General features: G+C 37.7%; 1 pseudogene; it reads left to right on the top strand.

Annotated features, from left to right (window-relative positions):
• The first annotated feature begins 14,924 nt into the window (after nt 1–14,924).
• LOC129025934 (actin, cytoplasmic 2-like) lies at nt 14,925–16,045 on the top strand (annotated as a pseudogene).
• Nucleotides 16,046–20,870: the final 4,825 nt, after the last annotated feature.

Here is a 20,870-nt window from a genome sequence, read left to right as displayed (position 1 = left end):
TCACACCCTCATTCTTGAAATACAATTTTGCTTTGGATTACATGACTCAACTTTCGTCTGATTTCTCTATTTAATTGTCAGTGTGCTTTGTTTCATTTTATCTCATAGACGTCTGTTGGTTAGACCACTAAGGTAACTACACAGAATACCTCTTTCTCCTTCCCTTTCCCCTTTCCCTTTTCCCTTCCCTTTTTCTTTTCTTTCCTTTTCTTTTTTTAAGAACGTGTTCTGTGACACAGTCTGCAATGCAGTAGTGAGACCTTGACTCACTACAGCCTCAAATTGCTGGGCTCAAGAAATTTTCCTGCATTGGTCTCCTCAGTAGCTGAGACTAGAGATGCACACCACCACACCTGGCTTTTTTTTTTTTTTTTTTTTATACTTTAGGTTTTATGGTACATGTGCGCAATGTGCAGGTAAGTTACATATGTATACATGTGCCATGCTGGTGCACTGCACCCACCAACTCGTCATCTAGCATTAGGTATATCTCCCAATGCTATCCCTCCCCCCTCCCCCCACCCCACAACAGTCCCCGAAGTGTGATGTTCCCCTTCCTGTGTCCATGTGTTCTCATTGTTCAGTTCCCACCTATGAGTGAGAATATGCGGTGTTTGGTTTTTTGTTCTTGCGACAGTTTACTGAGAATGATCATTTCCAGTTTCATCCTTGTCCCTACAAAGGACATGAACTCATCATTTTTTATGGCTGCATAGTATTCCATGGTGTATATGTGCCACATATTTTTAATCCAGTCTATCATTGTTGGACATGTGGGTTGGTTCCGAGTCTTTGCTATTGGGAATAATGCCGCAATAAACATACAAGTGCATGTGTCTTTATAGCAGCATGATTTATAGTCCTTTGGGTATATACCCAGTAAAGGGATGGCTGGGTCGAATGGAATTTCTAGTTCTAGATCCCTGAGGAATCGCCACACTGACTTCCACAAGGGTTGAACTAGTTTACAGTCCCACCAACAGTGTAAAAGTGTTCCTATTTCTCCACATCCTCTCCAGCACCTGTTGTTTCCTGACTTTTTAATGATTGCCATTCTAACTGCACACCTGGCTTTTTATTGATGTTGTTTTGAGACAAAAGCCTCTTAAATTTTAAACCTGTGGTTCTAAGGAATTCAACCAGTGATATGATCTCTGAGTTTCTATACATTGTGCTTTTTTTCTTACTAGTGACCCAAGATTAAGACAGCCAAATTTAAAGCTTCCCCTGAATTTCTTTTCACTTTCTACGTGCCTCTCTCTTCCCACATTTTTTTTCCTAAAGCACTTCATCTATATAACATAAAAGCTGGAGATATTCCAAATACAATTATTTTCCCTCATCTCTTTCATATTTTATCTATAACAATATTTTATCTATTATCTACCACCTACAATTTTTTTCTTGTTGCTGTTTATGCATTAGAGATGAGGTCATCATTTATTGTTCCCTAAATGATAGTATCAACATCTTAATTTACTTCCTTCTTCTGTGTTACCCTGTTCAATTTGTTGTTCATTGAGGGTCTGGAATAATTCTACTTTTCAACGAATGAAACATATCTCTTTTCTCTTTTTTTCTGTTCTTGTTCCTTTCTGCTTTACTATTAACTGTTACTTTATGAAGTGAGGAGCCATTTCAGCGTTATTTACTATTATATCCACCACTTTAAGCTAGAATTCTGAGATATAATAACGTCTCTCTAAGTGTTAAATATTATAATAAATAATACAACTTTGTAAATTCAGTATTACATTTTTGACCACCAAGTCTATATAGTATTTATGAAACAATGTTTTAGTTGACTTGCAGATAAGCTTATGCTATTTTTTCACTCACTCCTTCCATTTCTATCCATCCTAGCTATAAGACATTTAGAGGTGTGAACTTGACATATTCTTCTCTATACTTGAAAGCCTGTTGAAGTTATATGAATAAAGAAATGTATGCTCACCATATAATTCATATTAAATGTTTAAAACTTAAAATGTATTTAAATGTTTTTATTACTTAAATGTATCATTACAGCTATCATTTACATTTTTTATTATTCAAAACTCAATACGGGAAACAAATGTGGAAAAATGTCAAGTAATTCATTATTTATTGTTCCTTTTATCAGAGAGTTCACAAGCCTTCTCCTTACTGGTTAGGGTCATATTTCCAGAACAGTCATAACATTTCAATTTTCATTTCCCAGTGAAATCTGAGAAGCGTCTTTTGAATTCTATATTGATATGCCTACATCTACCCAGTGTAATTCTGTCTTCTTAGGAGGGTATGACTCTACAAGATAATAGGATAGTGTTGTAAAACTATCCTTACATTTAATTATATAAAACACCACTAATGTAATAATAATATATGAGCTGCACTTTATGTAGTCTATTTAGAGAGTTAATTTTTACACTCAAATACTTTAGTTAGAGACTGTGAGATTAAACTGGCCCAAGATGGAACTTAATTATTTATAACAACTACCATGTTGTTGTGAAATGAAGTAACTGAACTCTTAATAATTTGGAATACAATAAAGTCATATCATTTAAAAGTTGCTAACATAAACCTATATCCTTAACCATTTCTTATGACATGAAAGACAGAATGGCTTTCATGATAATGATGGAAGCAGTGTCAAATAAAATCTTACAAAACAGTCTGGACATGATGGCTCCAGGACTGTAATCCCAGCACTTTGGGAGGCAGAGGCAGGTGGATGACTTGAGGCCAAGAGTTTGAGACAAGCCTGGCCAACATGATGAAACCCCTTCTCTAGTAAAAATAAGAACATTATCTAGGCATGGGGGTGCATGCCTGTAATCCCAGCTACTCAGGAAGCTGAGACAAGAGATTCCCTTGAACCTGGAAGAGGCTGCAGGGAGCCGAGATTGCACCACTGCCCTCTGGCCTGGGTGAGAAAATGAGACTCCATCTCAAAAGACACCCCTCTGAACATTAAAAAGCAAGGTAGATTTAACAAAGTTTTTATTTTATGCTGTCATTAAAGTTAATTGAGTTAAAACTGAAGAGATATAAGGAAGAGAAAACAACCTCAGACTTGATTTTTGGAGCCCTGGAATCTAATAACATAACTCAGGGGTGCGTTTAATGAAGAAAGACCTGACCTCTAAATTTGGGCAAGACAGTATGTGGCATTTTAACTGACCATCATCACCCACTCCATGGCTTCATGGCAACTGTGAGGAAGATTAAATTCTAGATGCAGATTTTGATGCACGTGTGGAAATACGGAGCTTATCTCAAAAAATTGTGGTTGTGTGATTTAAAATGTCTGAGGTTCCCTTGGAGAATATTAGCTCAGTGGCTTTTCTTTAGCCCACGTCAGAGCTTTCTTGGGGGCAGAAGTTGACTCCCAGGAGTCATTTGTGGAAAGGAAATATACTAGTTGGAGCCACGAGTAGCAAGGAATAAGAGTCAGGTCAAGCAGTACACAAACAAAATGCCTGGAAAGAAGAGGCTGGTGAAGAAAATTGATAAGGAAAATCAGCTTTGAAAAACTCTCACAGTTTATTGCTGTTTATTTTGGATTGGGTTTTAAATAGTCACAGAACTTGCCCTGTGGCCCACATTGGAGTCCTGTGGCATGATCACGGCCTACTGCCGTGGCAACCTCCTTGGGTTCACATGATCTTGCCATCTCAGCCTCCTGGGCATCTCACCTCTCTGGACTCCATCAATCCTCCCCCCTCAGCATTTCACAGTACAGGCATGGGCCTCCAAAACTAGCTTAATTTTGTATTTTTTTAATAAAGAATAGATCTTGCCATGTTGTCAAGGCTGGTCTCATACTTCTGTGCTCAAGTGATTTGTTCTCCTAAGCCTTCCAAATTGCTGGGATTACAGATATGAACCACCACACCTAGACTCCTACTGGTATATTTAGAAGGATATATGTATGTCCATTTTTGGATGCATGCATGGAAAAGACCCCAAAACTTTTCACTTTTCCCTGACTTAGGGCTAAACGCTAGAGTCCCTGAAAGTGTCCATATGCAAATTCTGGAAAGTTTTTCTTTTATTTCTTTTCCTCTTTTTCTTTCCCTTCCTTGGATTTTTTTTTTTTTAATGTTTGAAGGACAGTAGATGAACAAAATGATGACAGAACACAGGTTAACTGGCCTTACATGACAAAGAACACAGACTACAAAACTAGCTTTAAAGAGTTGTTAAACAAGTACACAACCCACAAACTAAGCAATTGTGGAGGTCAAGAATTTGTTGTCTGAATATGCTGAATAATATCCAAAGTGTTCAAGGTTCAACAATAAAATAAAAGGCATTGAAAGATAAACGCAAAAAAAGCACATTCAAAGAAAACCTAATTAAAAGAAACTATTTCAGAAAGCCTAGGCATGGTACTAACTAGGGAAATCTTTCAATTCTCTTCATTTTAATGTTCTCAAAGACCTGAGGGAACCCAGTAGGACAGTGATTCAAAATTGAAAATACCAATAAAGACATATACATTATTTAAAAATGAAATCAATAATCTGTAACTAGAAAGATTGAATAGCTTGTGTGAGCATGCAAAAAGCATAATGAGGCAACTTGAAGATGGATTGTTTGATATTATTCAGTGTATGAAACAAAAAGAGAAACAAGAATAATGAACAAAACTAAGGTTGCCATGGGATTCCATCAAGAATATCAACATATTCGTAATGGGAGTTCCACTGAAAAAAGAGAAATATGGGGGGAAGAAAAAGAATATTTGAATGAACAGTGGCTGAAACTTCACAAATGTGTTGATAGATGGAAATCTACTCATCCAAGTATCTCCAAAGAAAGAAAAAATATTCCAGTAAGAATAAACTCAAGGATGTCCACATTGAAACACATGCACTGAAATTGACAGAAGACAAATAAATAGAGAACTTTAAAAGAAGCAAGACAGAAGTAGCTGATCACATGCAAGTTATCATCTATGACATTAACAGTCAATTTCTCATTAAAAATTATGGAGGAAATGTCACTGTGATGAGATATTCAAAGTGCTGAAATAAAAAAATAAGTCAATCATAAACTTAATATCTGTCCAAACCAAAATTTAATTTGATGAACAAGTGAGGCATTTCCAAGCAAACAGAATTAAAGAGAGTACATTACTACTAGATCAGCCTTACAAAACATGACAAAAACATACAAGGAATGAAAATAAAACCGTACCTCATGTGCAAATAAGAAATGAATTAAAGAACATCAATAAAGTAATTACACCAGGAAATAGAAAAGCCAATATTATTGTATATGAGGTTTCTGTGACTCTATTTTTCTACTGGATTTAAATGACAAGAGGAAAGGCACAGTATCTCACAACTGTAATCCCAACCAAGGATGTGGATTTCCTTGAGCCCAGAAGTTTGAGACAAGTCAGGGCAAAAAAGGGTGACCCTGTCTCTACAGAAAATCAACAAAATTAGCCAGCTGTGGTGGCATACACTTCTGTCCCAGGTACATGATGGGCTAAGGTGGAAGGATCCCTTGAGCCCAGGAGCTCAAGGCTGTAGTGAACCATGTTTAGCCTATGTGACTGAACCCCTCTCTCAATGAAGTAAAATAAAATTCAATAATAAAATGAAGAAATGAGAAAGAATAAAACAACAATTGCATATCTGGGTTGTTACTACATATTGTATAACAAACAATTTTTGACAAAAAAAGTAGAAAGGTAGGGGGAGCAATATAGGAAAATGATTTTTGTATAATGTCAATATTCAGTTATTGTAATTCACGCTATATTATTATAAATTGAAGATATTAATTATAATACCATTAATAGCCAATAGGAAAATAACTGTTCAATATACTGAAGAGAAATGAAGGAGTCAAAATTGTACCCTAGAAAAACAAATGCAAATATGAGCAGTTTTGGAGGAATGAAATATAACAACAACAACAAACCTTGTAGAAAAAAAGAACAAAAATAGGAAAATAAATTCTTGTCAGCAATTAATTTCAGTCCAAATAAAGTCCAGTTAAATGTCAAAGACTGGCAGAATAACTTTTTAAATATTTTAAAAGTGAGGGAAAAAATAATGCAAACAGTAACCAAGATACAGGTAGAATTACTAGACAAACATCAAAATTCTTTAATTGATCAAGAAGATATATCACTTACATATATACCTAATAACAGATCCTGAGGATATATGAAACAAAAATGAATAGATTTGAGGAGCTAGACAGTTCTGCAATAATAATAATAGTTGGAGATTTCAACACCCCACTTTCAACAATGTGTGAAATGACCAAATCCAAGTTCAATGAGAAAACAAAGGTCTTGAAAAGCAGTATCAAACAAATAAGTCCCTCAGACATATACAAAACAGTCTGCAAGCTGACTACACATTCTTCTAAACTGCTTATGTGTTATTCTCTATGCTATCTTCAGAACAGGCTTTATGGTAGGCCACAAAGCAAGTCTAATTATATCTAATATTATTGAAATCACATATAATGCTTTCTGCAACCACAATGGAATAAAACTAGAGACCCATCTTTTTTTCTTTATTTCTTTTGTGCTTTCTTTCTTTAAAAAAATAAATAAATAAATTGGAGTCTCACTCTGTCACCCAGGATGGAATTCAGTGGTGTGATCTCGACCCACCAAAACCTTTCATGTTCAAGTAATTCTCCTGCCTCATACTCCTGAGTAGCTGGAACTACAGGCACACACCCCCATGCTAGGCTAATTTTTGTAGTTTTAGTGGAGATGGAGTTTCACTGTATTGAGGAGGCTAATCTCAAACTCCTGACCTCACGTGATACACACACTTCCGCCTCTCAAAGTTTTCAGATTATAAGCATGACCACCATGCCAGACTGAGTCTCATTTTCTAAAAACTGAAAAATACATATTGTTTAGAAAGTAATAAATACACTCTTCAACCACCTATGGGTAACTGAAGAATCTGCAAGGAATTAAATAATTTTCACAAATAAAAGAAAAATTAAAACACACTAAAGCTTCTGAAATGCACTAAATCAATGTTGAGAAATATATATGCATAAACATATAGATAAAAAAGAAATGTAAAATTTATAACATAAATGTACAAAAAAGAAGCAGAAAAAGTGTAAACTAAAGTAGAGTACTTTTATTAAAAATATGGCATAGTAAAGGAAGCTGGCTTCAATTGCCTCCAACCCTAACCCTCCAAGAACACCCACAGAAAAACCGAGTATATAGAGCTGAGATTATCACCATCAATAATGCAGAGCTCAAAATTGAGAATGAGGCTGCTCCTAGGGTGACAGAGAAGTGAAAAAACCAGGCAAAGGGTAAAAAATTTGGCCTCTTATATTCATGACACTTGCCCCTAGTCTGCTGACAACCAAGTGTGAAAAAAAAGAAAAATGGTGGGTAGCCAAGATGGACAAATAGGAAAGTCTCTGGTCTACAGCTCCCAGCATGAGTGACACAGAAGAAGGGTGATTTCTCCATTTCCATCTGAGGTACTGGGTTCATCTCACTAGGGAGTGCCAGACAGTGGGCGCAGGACAGTGGGTGCAGCCCACCATGCACTAGCTGAAGCATGGCGAGGCATTGCTTTACTCAGGAAGTGCAACATGTCAGGGAGTTCCCTTTCCCAGTCAAAGAAAGGGGTGACAGATGGCACCTGGAAAATAGGGTCACTCACAGCCTAATATTGCACTTTTCTGATGGGTTTAAAAAATGGTGCACCAGGAGATTATATCCCACACCTAGCTCAGAGGGTCCTATGCCCATGGAGTCTCACTGATTGCTGGCACAGCAAACTGAGATCAAACTGCAAGGCAGCATCGAAGCTAGGGAAGGGGCACGCACCATTGCCCAGGCTTGCTTAGGTAAAGAAAGCAGCCAGGAAGTTCGAACAGGGTGGAGCTCAGCACAGCTCAAGGACGCCTACCTGCCTTTGTAGGCTCCACCTCTGGGTGCAGGGCACAGACAAACAAAAAGACAGCAGTAACCTCTGCCGACTTAAATATCCCTGTCTGACAGCTTTGAAGAGAGCAGTGGTTCTCCCAGCATGTACCTGGGGATCTGAGAATCGGCAGACTGCCTCATCAAGAGAGTTCTTGACCCCTGAACCCCAAGCAGTCTAACTGGGAGGCACCTCCCAGTAGGGGCAGACTGACACCTCAAAATGCCAAGTACTCTTCTGAGACAAATCTTCCAGTGGAATGATCAGACGACAGCATTCATGGTTAACAAAAATCTGCTGTTCTGCTGATACTCAGGCAAACAGGGTCTGGAGTGGAACTCCAGCAAACTCCAACAGACCTGCAGCTGAGGGTCCTGTCTGTTAGAAGGAAAACTAACAAACAGAAAGGACATCCACACCAAAAACCCATCTGTACATCACCATCATCAAAGACCAAAAGTAGATAAAACCACAAAGATGGCATAAAAACAGAACAGAAAAACTGGAAACTCTAAAAATCAGAGCACCTCTCCTCCTCCAAAGGAACGCAGTTCCTCCCTAGTAACGAAACAAAGCTGAGGGGGAATGACTTTGACGAGTTGAGAGAAGAAGGCTTCAGATGATCCAACTACTCCGAGCTACAGGAGGAAATTCAAACCAAAGGCAAAGAAGTTAAAAATTTTGAAATAAATTTAGATGAATGTATAACTAGAATAACCAATACAGAGAAGTGCTTAAAGGAGCTGGTGGAACTGAAAGCCAAGGCCCGAGAAGTATGTGAAGAATTCAGAAGCCTCAGAACCCAATGCAATCAACTGGAGGAAAGGGTATCAGTGAAGGAAGATGAAATGAATGAAATGAAGTGAGAAGGGAAGTTTAGAGAAAAAGGAATAAAAAGAAATGAACAAAGCCTCCAAGAAATATGGGACTATGTGAAAAGACCAAATCTACATCTTATTAGTGAAGCTGAAAGTGACAGAGAGAATGGAACCAACTTGGAAAACACTCTGCAGGATATGATCCAGGAGAACTTCCCCAATCTAGCAAGGCAGGCCAACATTCAGATTTAGGAAATACAGAGAATGCCACGAAGATACTCCTCGAGAAGAGCAACTCCAAGACACATAATTGTCAGACTCACCAAAGTGGAAATGAAGGAAAAAATGTAAAGGGCAGCCAGAGGGAAAGGTCGGGTTACCCACAAAGGAAAGCCCATAAGACTAACAGCGGATCTCTCGGTAAAAACTCTAAAAGCCAGAAGAGACTGGGAGCCAATATTCAACATTCTTAAAAAAAAGAATTTTCAACCCAGAATTTCATATCCAGCCAAACTAAGCCTCATAAATGAAGGAGAAATAAAATGCTTTACAGAAAAGAAAATGCTTAGAGATTTTGTCACCACCAGGCCTGCCCTAAAAGAGCCCCTGAAGGAAGGAAGCACTAAACATGGAAAGGTTCAACTGGTACCAGCTGCTGCAAAATCATGCCAAAATGTAAAGACCATCGAGACTAGGAAGAAACTGCATGAATTAATAAGCAAAATAACCAGCTAACATCATAATGACAGGATAAAATTCACACATAACAATATTAACTTTATATGTAAATGGATGAAATACTCCAATTAAAAGACACAGAATGGCAAATTGGATGAAGAGTCAAGACCCATCAGTGTGCTGTATTCAGGAAAACCATCTCATGTGCAGAGACACAAATAGGCTCAAAATAAAAGGATGGTGGAAGATCTACCAAGCAAATGGAAAACAAAAAAAGGCAGGGGTTGCAATCCTAGTCTCTGATAAAACAGACTTTAAACCAACAAAGATCAAAAAAGACAAAGAAGACTATTACATAATGGTAAAGAGATCAATTCAACAAGAAGAGCTAACTATTCTAAATATATATGCACCAAATACAAGAGCACCCAGATTCATAAAGCAAGTACTGCTTGACGTACAAACAGACTTAGACACCCACACAGTAATAATGGGAGAATTTAACATCCCACTGTCAACATCAGACAGATTAATGAGACAGAAAGTTAACAAGGATACCCAGGAATTGAACTCAGCTCTGCACCAAGTGGACCCAATAGACATCTACAGAACTCTCCACCTGAAATCAACAGAATATACATTTTTTTCAGCACCACAACACACCTATTCCAAAATTGACCACATAGTTGGAAATAAAGCTCTCCTCAGCAAATGTAAAAGATCAGAAATTATAACAAACTGTCTCTCAGATCGCAGTGCAATCAAACTAGAACCCAGGAGTAAGAAACTCACTCAAAACAACTCAACTACATGGAAACTGACCAACCTACTCCTGAATGATTACTGAGTACATACAGAAATGAAGGCAGAAATAAAGATGTTTTTTGAAACCAACGAGAACAAAGACACAACATACCAGAATCTCTGGGACACATTCAAAGCAGTGTGTAGAGAGAAACTTATAGCACTAAATGCCCACAAGAGAAAGCAGGAAAGATCCAAAGTTGACACCCTAACATCACAATTAAAAGAACTAGAAAAGCAAGAGCAAACACATTCAAAAGCTAGCAAAAGGCAAGAAATAACTAAAATCAGAGCAGACCTGAAAGAAATAGAGACACAAAAGATGCTTGAAAGATTAATGTATCCAGGATCTGGTTTTTTGAAAGGATCAACAAAATTGATAGAGTGCTAGCAAGACTAATAAAGAAGAAAAGAGAGAAGAATCAAATAGACGCAATAAAAAATGATTAAGGGGATATCACCACCGATCTCACAGAAATACAACCTACCACCAGAGAATAATACAAACACCTACACAAATAAACTAGAAAATCTAGAAGAAATGGAGAAATTCCTTGACACATACACCTTCCCAAGACTAAACCAGGAAGAAGTTGAATTCCTGAATAAACCAATAACAATCTCAGAAATTGTGGCAATAATCAACAGCTTACCAACCAAAAAGAGTCCAGGACCAGATGGATTCACAGACGAATTCTACCAGAGGTAAAAGGTGGAACTGGCACTATTCCTTCTGAAATTATTCCAATCAATAGAAAAAGAAGGAATCTTCCCTAACTCATTTTATGAGGTCAGCATCATCCTGATACCAAAGCCGGGCAGAGACACAACAAAAAAAGACTTTTAGACCAATATCCTTGATGAACATTGAGGCAAAAATCCTCAATAAAATACTGGCAAACAGAATCCAGCAGCATATCAAAAAGCTTATCCACCATGATCAAGTGGGCTTCATCCCTGGGATGCAAGGCTTGTTCAATATAAGCAAATCAATAAACGTAATCCAGCATATAACCAGAACCAAAGACAAAAACGACATGATAATCTCAATACATGCAGAAAAGGCCTTTGACAAAATTTAACAACACTTCATGCTAAAAACTCTTAATAAATTAGGTACTGATGGGACGTATCTCAAAATAATAAGAGCCATCTATGACAAACACACAGCCAATATCATACTGAATGGGCAAAAACTGGAAGCATTCCCTTTGAAAACTGACACAAGACAGGGATGCCCTCTCTCACCACTTCTATTCAACATAGTGTTGGAAGTTCTGGCAAGGGCTATTAGGCAGGAGAAGGAAATAAAGATTATTCAATTAGGAAAAGAGGAAGTCAAATTGTCCCTCTTTGCAGATGACATGATGGTATATCTAGAAAACCCCATTGTCTCAGCCCAAAATCTCCTCAAACTGATACACAATTTCAGCAGTCTGAGGATACAAAATCAATGTAAAAATATCACAAACATTCTTATACACCAATAACAGACAAACAGAGAGCCAAATCTGGGGCATGAAGGACTTCTTCAAGGAGAACTACAAACCACTGCTCAACGAAATGAAAGAGGATACAAAGAAATGGAAGAACGTTCCATGCTCATGAGAAGGAAGAGTCAATATTGTGAAAATGACCATACTACCAAAAGTAATTTATAGATTTGATGCCATCCCCATCAAACTACCAATAACCTTCTTCACAGAATTGGAAAAATCTACTTTAAAGTTCATATGGAACCAAAAAAGAACCCGAATCACCAAGTCAATACTAAGCCAAAAGAACAAAGCTGGGAGCTTCATGCTACCTGACTTCAAACTATACTACAAGACTGCAGTAACCAAAACACCATGGTACTGGTACCAAAACAGAGATATAGACCAATGGAAGAGAACAGAGCCCTCAGAAATAACTCCGTATATCTACAACTGTCTGATCTTTGACAAACCTGAGAAAAACAAGAAATGGGGAAAGGATTCCCTATTAAATAAATGATGCTGGAAAAACTGGCTAGCCGTATGGAGAAAGCTGAAACTGGATCCCTTCCTTATACAAAAATTAATTCAAGAGAGATTAAAGACTTAAACATTAGTCCTAAAACCATAAAAATCCCTAGAAGAAAACCAATGCATTACCATTCAGGACATAGGCATGGACAAGGACTTCATGTCTAAAACACCAAAAGCATTGGCAACAAAAGCCAAAATTGACAACTAAAGAGCTTCTGCACAGCAAAAGAAACTACCATCAGAGTGAACAGGTAACCTATAAAATGGGACAAAATTTTTGCAACCTACTCGTCTGACAGAAGGCTAATATTCAGAATCTACAATGAACTCAAACTAATTTACAAGAAAAAAACAAACAACCCCATCAAAAAGTGGGCAAAGGACGTGAACAGACACTTCTCAAAAGAAGACATTTATGCAGCCAAAAAACACATGAAAAAATGCTCATCATCAATGGCCATCAAAGAAATGCAAATCAAAACCACAATGAGATGCCATCTCACACCAGTTAGAATGGCGATCATTAAAATGTCAGGAAACAACAGGTGCTGGAGGGGATGTGGAGAAATAGGAACACTTTTACACTGTTCGTGGGTAGCCATCCCATTACTGTGTACATACACAAAGGACTATAAATCATGCTGCTATAAAGACACATGCACATATATGTTTATTGCGGCACTTTTCACCATAGCAAAGAATTGGAACCAACCCAAATGTCCAACAACGATAGACTGGATTAAAATAATGTGGCCTATATACACCTTGGAATACTATGCAGCCATAAAAAATGATGAGTTCATGTCCTTTTTAGGGACATGGATGAAATTGGAAATCAACATTCTCAGCAAACTATCACAAGGACAAGAAACCAAACACCACATTTCTCACTCATAGGTGGGAATTGAACAATGAGAACACATGGACACAGGAAGGGGAAAATCACACTCTGAGGGCTGTTGTGTGGTGGAGGGAGCAGGGAGGGATAGCATTAGGAGATATACCTAATGCTAAATGACGAGTTAATGGGTGCAGCACATCAACATGGCACATGTATACATACGTAACTAACCTGCACGTTGTGAACATGTACCCTAAATCTTAAAGTAAAATAAAATAAAATAAAATAGAATAAAATAAAACAAAATACTCTTCTATACTCACTAAAAAAAAGGAAAAAAAGAAAAAAGCAAAAAAACTCCTCTGACTCTTGGTTACTACACTGAATAAAATAAAGTTGAAGTGGATGGAAAGATTCCCCATCACTGTGGATTCCCTGGCAGGAGACTTATTCTTATCCTCACCCAAGGAAGCCCTGAGAGTGCTGAAAAGAGAAAAACAAAAACAAAAGAAAAAAAACCTAAGGACAACCAGGCATGAAGTAGAAAGCCAGGACTAACATCTCCAGCCTGGATTTCTCAGTTACAGAAGATGTCAACCCTGAGTGCCTGCACAGCATTACCATAAGGTAGGAGGTATATTGCATAATTTCCTTGATCACAAACCTATAGAGAGCCTTCCCACACTCTTAGGATATCCCTTTCAAAATCTCTCAGATAGGAGACTGGCAGTGTTTCAAAGTTTGTTAGAGCTGAGATAAACCTGGGCTTAAGGCACTATCTACTGCCAAAACAGAGGTATTGACCTAGCCAAAATCAAGCAAACAATACCCCACAATACTTATGTCTTAAAGAAAACTCAAAATGCAAAATAAGACATAGAAAACAGTAAACTAAATAACTAGTTCTTCAATAAAAAGATATAGATGTATAACTACAAGAAATAATACCAAACAGGAAATTATAACCTCCCTAAATGGACAAAGCATAAACCATTGACCAATGCTAATTAATGAGATGGCTATCAGTGTTTATTGGATCAAGAATTCATGTTATCAGTTTTCAGGAAACTCAGATCTCTAAAACAACACGGAAAAGGAACTGATACACTTCTGAAAGAAACTTTTAAAAATGGACTGAAATTATTTAAAAATAAAGAGTCCCGGAACTGAGAACTATACTGGTTGAAGTGGAAAAATCAGAAGGCTTTCAACCGCAGAATAGATCAAACAGAATAAAGAATCAGTGAGCTCTAAAATGAGTTATTAGGACCAGGTGTGCAGGCTCAGGCCTGTAATCACAGCACTTTGTGAGGCTGAAATGGGTTGATCACTTGAGGTTAGCAGTTCAAGACCAGTCTGGACCAGTGAAACCCTGATGTTTCAGGGAGTCAGTGTGGTGCCATTGAACTCCAGCCTGGGCAACACAGAGAGGCTTTGTCCAAAAAAAAAAAAAAAGGCAAAAGAAAAAAGAAAATAAAAGTAAATTAACATAGGTTATTAAGAAATTCACAAAGAACAAAACAGAAAAACAATCAAAAAGAACGAAGACTATTTACCAGATATACACAATTACCTTAAATAAGCAAATCTAAGATTTAGCAATATTCGTGAAAGAGTTCAGCAAAAGGAACATATATACAGCATATTCAAGTGAATAATAACAACTTTCAAAAATTTGAGGGAAATATAAATATGTAGGTTCAGAAAGATCGTAGTCAACAAAAAAGATTAATACCACATAAAACTACCCCACAACAAACAAGAATAAAACTCTTGCTCCAGTCACCACTGCCAGCTTGCTCACCTTGTTGTTCTGTGGCTCCACTATCCCACTCTTCTGCCCATTGCAATAGAAGAAGTGATCGTCATGCTGCTCATTGACAATGGCTCTGGCATGTGCAAAACTGGCTTTGCTAGGGATGACGCTCCCTGAGCCATGTTTCCCTCCATCGTGGGGTGCCCCCGACACCAGAGAATGATGGTGGACATGGGCCCAAAGGACTCCTACATGGGCAACAAAGCCCAGAGCAAGCACAGCATCCTGACCCTGAAGTACCCCATCAAGTATGGCATCATCACCAACTGGGACAACATGGAGAAGATCTGGCGCCACTTCTACAATAAGCTGCATAGGGCCCCAGAAGAGCAGCCAGTGCTGCTAACCAAGGAACCCCTGAGCCCCAAGGCTAACAGAGAGAAGATGACTCAGATTATGTTTGAGACCTTCAACACCCAAGCCATGTGGCCATCTGAGATGTGCTGTCCCTCTATGCCTTTGGGTGCACCACTGGCATTGTCATGGACTCTGGACACAGGGTCACCAACACAGTGCCCTTCTAGGAGAGCTACTAACTTCCCCATGCCATCCTGTGTCTGGACTTGGTTGGCTGGGACTTGACTGAGTACCTCATGAAGATCTTCAACAAGCTAGGCTACAGCTTCACCACCACAGACGAGTGGGAAATCATGCACAACATCAAGGAGAAGCTGTGCTAGGTCTCCCTGAACTTCAAGCAGGAGATGGCCACTGCCATATCCTCCTCTTCTTTGGAGAAGGGCTACAAACTGCTCGATGGCCAGGTCATCACCATTGACAAGGAGTGGTTCCGGTGTCCAGAGGTGCTGTTCCAGCCTTCTTTCCTGGGCATGGAATCTTGCAGCATCCACGAAACCACCTTCAACTCCATCATGAAGTGTGACGTGGACATCCGCAAAGACCTGTATGCCAACACGGTACTATCTGGCAGCACCACCATGTACCCAGGCATTGCTGACAGGATGCAGAAGGAGATCACTGCCCTGGCTCCCAGCATCATGAAGATTAAGATCATTGCACCCCCAGAGCGCAAGTACTCAGTGTGGATTGGTAGCTCCATCCTGACCTCACTGTCCACCTTCCAGCAGATGTGGATTAGCAAGCAGGAGTATGATGAGTTGGGCCCCTCCATCATCCACCACAAATGCTTCTAAATGGACTAAGCAGATGTGTAGTATTTGCTGCATGGGTTAATACAGAAGTACAAATTTGCCCTTGGCAAATGCGTACACCTCATGCTAGCCTCATGAAACTGGAATAAGCCTTTGAGAAGAAATTATCCTTGAAGATTGTATCTGATACTAAAACTGGATCATAGAACTTGTTGCTGATTTTGACCTTGTATTCAAGTTAATTGTTCCCCTTGGTATTTGTTTAATACTGTGTACATATCTTTGAGTTCAAACTTTAGTGCACGTTGCATGGACATTTCGTGACTGAGGTAAGAATGTACTTGTGGAAGACAAGCCTGTGGCTTGGTGAGTCTGCATGGCCAGCAGTCTCTGATCTGTGCAGGGTATTAATGTATCAGGGCTGAGTGTTCTGGGATTTCTCTAGAGGCTGGCAAGGACTCCTGACCTAGTTGCTTCTGTCCTGCCTGTCTGTCACGGTTGGAAAGTCCAAGCCATAGGACCCAGTTCCCTTTCTTAGCTGATGTTTTTTGCCAGAACACCGTGGGCTCTCACTTGCCTTGATTTGGAAGCAGTTTGCATTTACACTTGTAAGTGTATTCATCCTTTTAATTTATGTAAGATTTTTTGTATGAAATTCTAGATTCTGTAAAGACATGACAACAAATTTTTGTTTTCTACTGTTATATGAGAACGTTAGGCCTCAGCAACACATCATTGTGTAAGGAAAAATAAAAATGCTGCCAAAAGAAAGAATCAAGCTCTCAAAGGTTGAGAAACAAAGAAAATTCTAAAAGCACTAACGGAAAATAAACAAAAAAATGGAGGAGCATGAAATCACTCGGCAAAAGACTTGTCACCAATGTGATTTTAAGGAAGACACAGTATTAAAAGATATAAATTGTGATTTCAAAAACATCGTTGGAACAGAGGATAAATGTCTACAGTTTTTATGTGACAAAAGTTGTCAGCTTAAGCTAGTTGATTATTAACTATAAGATGTTTTCTCTGAGCCTTTGAAGACCATCAAAAACTACAGCAGCAACACTAATGATAAAAACAAAGCAGTCAAAGCTTATCACTACTGAAGATATTTAAATGTGAAACATTTAAAAGCAGACATGGGAGGAAGAAGGGAAAAAATGATGTATGACTCAATCAGAAACAACTAACAAGATAACAGTAGTAAGAACTTACTTATCAATAATTATCTTGAATGCAAATGAATTAAATTATGTGATTAAAAGATGTGGAGTGACCAAATGCATTTTAAAAATGGGATTCAACTACATGTTACCCATGAGACCCACTTAATCTTTAAGGACAAACAAGGGCTGGAAATGAAGGAATAGACGAAGATACTGCTATGCAAATGGTAATAAAAAATTAGGAGTGGCTATACTCCTATCTATAAAAGAGATTTCAATTCAAAACCTGTCATAAGACCAAGAAGGTCATCATTTAATAATAAAACAATCAATTCATCAAAAGGTTATAACAATTATATATATACATCTGCACTCAACATTGGAGCACCTAAATATTTAAAGCAAATATAAATAGAAATGAAGAAGAAAACGGCAATAAAATAATTGTAGGAAATTTCAGTACCTCAATTAATACAAGGAATAGATAAACTCGACAGAAAATTAATAAGAAAATGCCAGACTTAATTTTAACTAAATGAACCCACAGACATATACAGAACTTTTCATCTTGTAGCAGCCAAATATATATTTTGCTGTAACATGCCTGGAGGATTCTCTAAGATAGACCATCTGCTAGGCCATAAAACAAGTCTTAACAAAGTAAGATGGCTAAAAACATATTTAATATTTTTTCAGACTGTCATGGTAGCAAACCAAAAATCAGTAAGAGGAGAAATCTTAAAAAAAAAAAAACAAAACAAAACAACAACAACAACAAAAAAAACTAGCAAATAATGAACTTTTTTTTTTTTTTTTTTTTTTTTGAGACAGAGTCTCCCTTTGTTGCCCAGGATGCAGTGCAGTGGCACAATCTCAACTCACCGCAAGCTCCGCCTCCCAGGTTAACACGGTACTCCTTCCCCAGCCTCCTGGGTAGCTGGCAATATAGGCGACTGCCACCACCCCCAGCTAATTTTTTGTATTTTTAGGAGAGACACGATTTCACCGTGTTAGTCAGGATGGTCTCGATCTCCTGACCTCATGATCTTCCCGCCTCGGCCTCCCAATGTTCTGAGAATACAGGCATGAACTACTGCCCCACAGCCTACATGACATTTTTAAAACATTGCTCCTAAATAATGAATTGATGAAAAGAAACATAAAAAGAAAAATTCATAAATATCTTGAGACAAATAATAGTGGAAACACAACATACCTAAACCTATGGTGTGCAGTGAAGCAGCATTATGATGGAAAATTACAGCAATAAATGCATACATTAAAAAAATAAAGATACCAAATAAGCATCATCTCATTGTATCTAAGAAACTAGAAGGAAAAACAACGAACTTCAAAATTAGCACAATGAATAAAATAATAATTAAAACAGAAACAAGTCAAATAGGGAACATAAACATCTGAGGAGAAAAAAAAAAGGCAGCCAAATTATAAAGCAATAAGTAAAGTTATCTCTCTTTGCAGATGACAAACTCCTATATGTAAAGACAGTTCAAATATTCTATTTAAGAAACTGTTAGAACCAATGAACAAATTTGGTAACATTATTGTACAAATAATTACCTAACTGAAAAAGAATTCAAGAAACTCATCTGACTATAAGCATATCAAAGAAATTAAATACTTTAAAAAAAGGTAACCAGAAAGTAAAAGATCTCTCCATTGAAAACTATGAGACATTGATAAAAGCATTTTAAGAAGAAAAAAAATAAATGGAAAGATTTTCTATGCTTATGGATTGGGAGAGTTAATATTGTTAAAATATTTATAGCATCAAAAGCAATACACAGATGAAATGCGATCCATCAAAATTTCAATGGCATTCTTCACAGAAATAGAAAACAAAATACAAAACTTGTATAGCTATATAGAGAGCCATAAATTGTGAAAACAATTCTTGAGAAAGAAAAAAAGTAGGAAGAATCACACGACCTTATTTGAAATTGGCACGAACACAGAAACATGACCAAATGAACAGAACAGAACATCCAAGCATATGTAGTCAATTAGTTTTACAAATCTGCAGCAAAATCGTAAAATGAGAAGAGGGATCATGTTTTCTATGAATAGTGCTGGGAAAACTAGATTTCCACATGCAAAAGAACAAAATTGTATCCACATTTTACATCATACACAAAAATCAAATGAAGATAAGTTGAAAAATCCTAAATGTAAGACTGCAACCTCTAAAACACCTAGAAGAGAACATAGAAAAAAGCTCATGAACGATGGCTTTGGTAATAATTATTTTGAATAGCATATAAAAAATTCAGTCCACATATACTAAAACAAATGAGCAACAGTACATCAAATGAAAAAGGAATCAATCGACCAAATACAATAGCCTAAATATTGGGGAAAATGTTTTCAAGCTATATATCTGATGATGGGTTAAGATCTAAAGTTTATGAAGAAATTGTAAGTGGGAAAGAAAGTTTCTGGGGTGCCGGTTGATTTGATCTTCCCTGTGTGAGACACCCACGGGGAGCCATGGGTGGCTTCTGAGGAGAAAATCTCCTTATTGCCTTCATGTCTTTTTCCCTGAGAGCACAACCGCACAGCGCATTCCACTGGTTGCCGAGGGAGATAACACTCCCTTGAAGCAGTGGAGTATAATCAAACATCTTGGCTCTTCCTGAAACCTGTTCCCACCCGTTTCAGTCCTGATAAGTTAAAGATCTTAAGTAGTTTAGCCACATGCCTTTGCTCAAGGGAATTCACAGAAACCACCAGTGCTATACATCTTACTCAATGACTTACGAGTTCACCTTCACTGATTAATCCTTTTCCTCATTCCTTCCTCTCCCTCCCATCTACCCTAAGAACAAAGAGCTTGTAGACCACTAAATTAGGTGAAGCCTTACAGCTTTGGGCCTTGAGCAAGCCTCTGATGCTCTGGCGCCCTGGACCTGCCTTTTAAATGCTTATTCTCTCTCTTTCTAACTCCTTTGTCTGCCCCAGACTCAAGGTACCTGCGGGGTGTTGTGGGACTCTTTTCCCCAACATTGTGCAACTCAATAGTAGCAAAACAAATAAACATATTAAAAGTTGAGCAAAAGCTCTGAATTGACATTTCTCCAAGGAACATATAAAAATGGGCAACAGGTATTTAAAACATATTCAACATCATTAATCATCAGAAAAAATTGAAATCAAAGGTACTTTGAAACGTTACATAACTCACATCAGGATGGCTATTATTAAAAACTCAAAAGATCACAAAGGTTGCCTAGGATGTATAGAAAATGAAACTCATGTACAGTGTTGTTGGTAATGTGTAGCAATTATAAAAATTGGTATGGAGGTTTCCAGAAAATTAAAAATAAACCTACTTATGCCTCAACAACTCTTCCTTTAGACATATAACCAAATGAAATCCCTACCCCATAGAGATATTTGCACTCTCATATTCATTGAATCATTATTAACAGTACCTAAAATATGGAAACAACCTTGTTGTCCAGTACAAAGAAATGTTATTTAGCCCTAAGCAAGAATGAGATCTTGCCATTTGCCCCACCATGGAGGAGCTTGGGGGTAACTATGCTACGTGAAATAAACCAGGCATAGAAAGAAAAATATTTATAATCACACATATGCAACAGAAGGGAGGGTGGTGCCAGGCTTTTTTTTTTAATCAGTTCTCAAAGGCTAATAAAAAAAATCTCCCTCCTTATCACAAG

The sequence above is a fragment of the Pongo pygmaeus genome, chromosome Y, assembly GCF_028885625.2.
Source record: "Pongo pygmaeus isolate AG05252 chromosome Y, NHGRI_mPonPyg2-v2.0_pri, whole genome shotgun sequence".
Taxonomy (NCBI): domain Eukaryota; kingdom Metazoa; phylum Chordata; class Mammalia; order Primates; family Hominidae; genus Pongo; species Pongo pygmaeus.
This window is presented reverse-complemented; position numbering and strand designations above follow the sequence as displayed.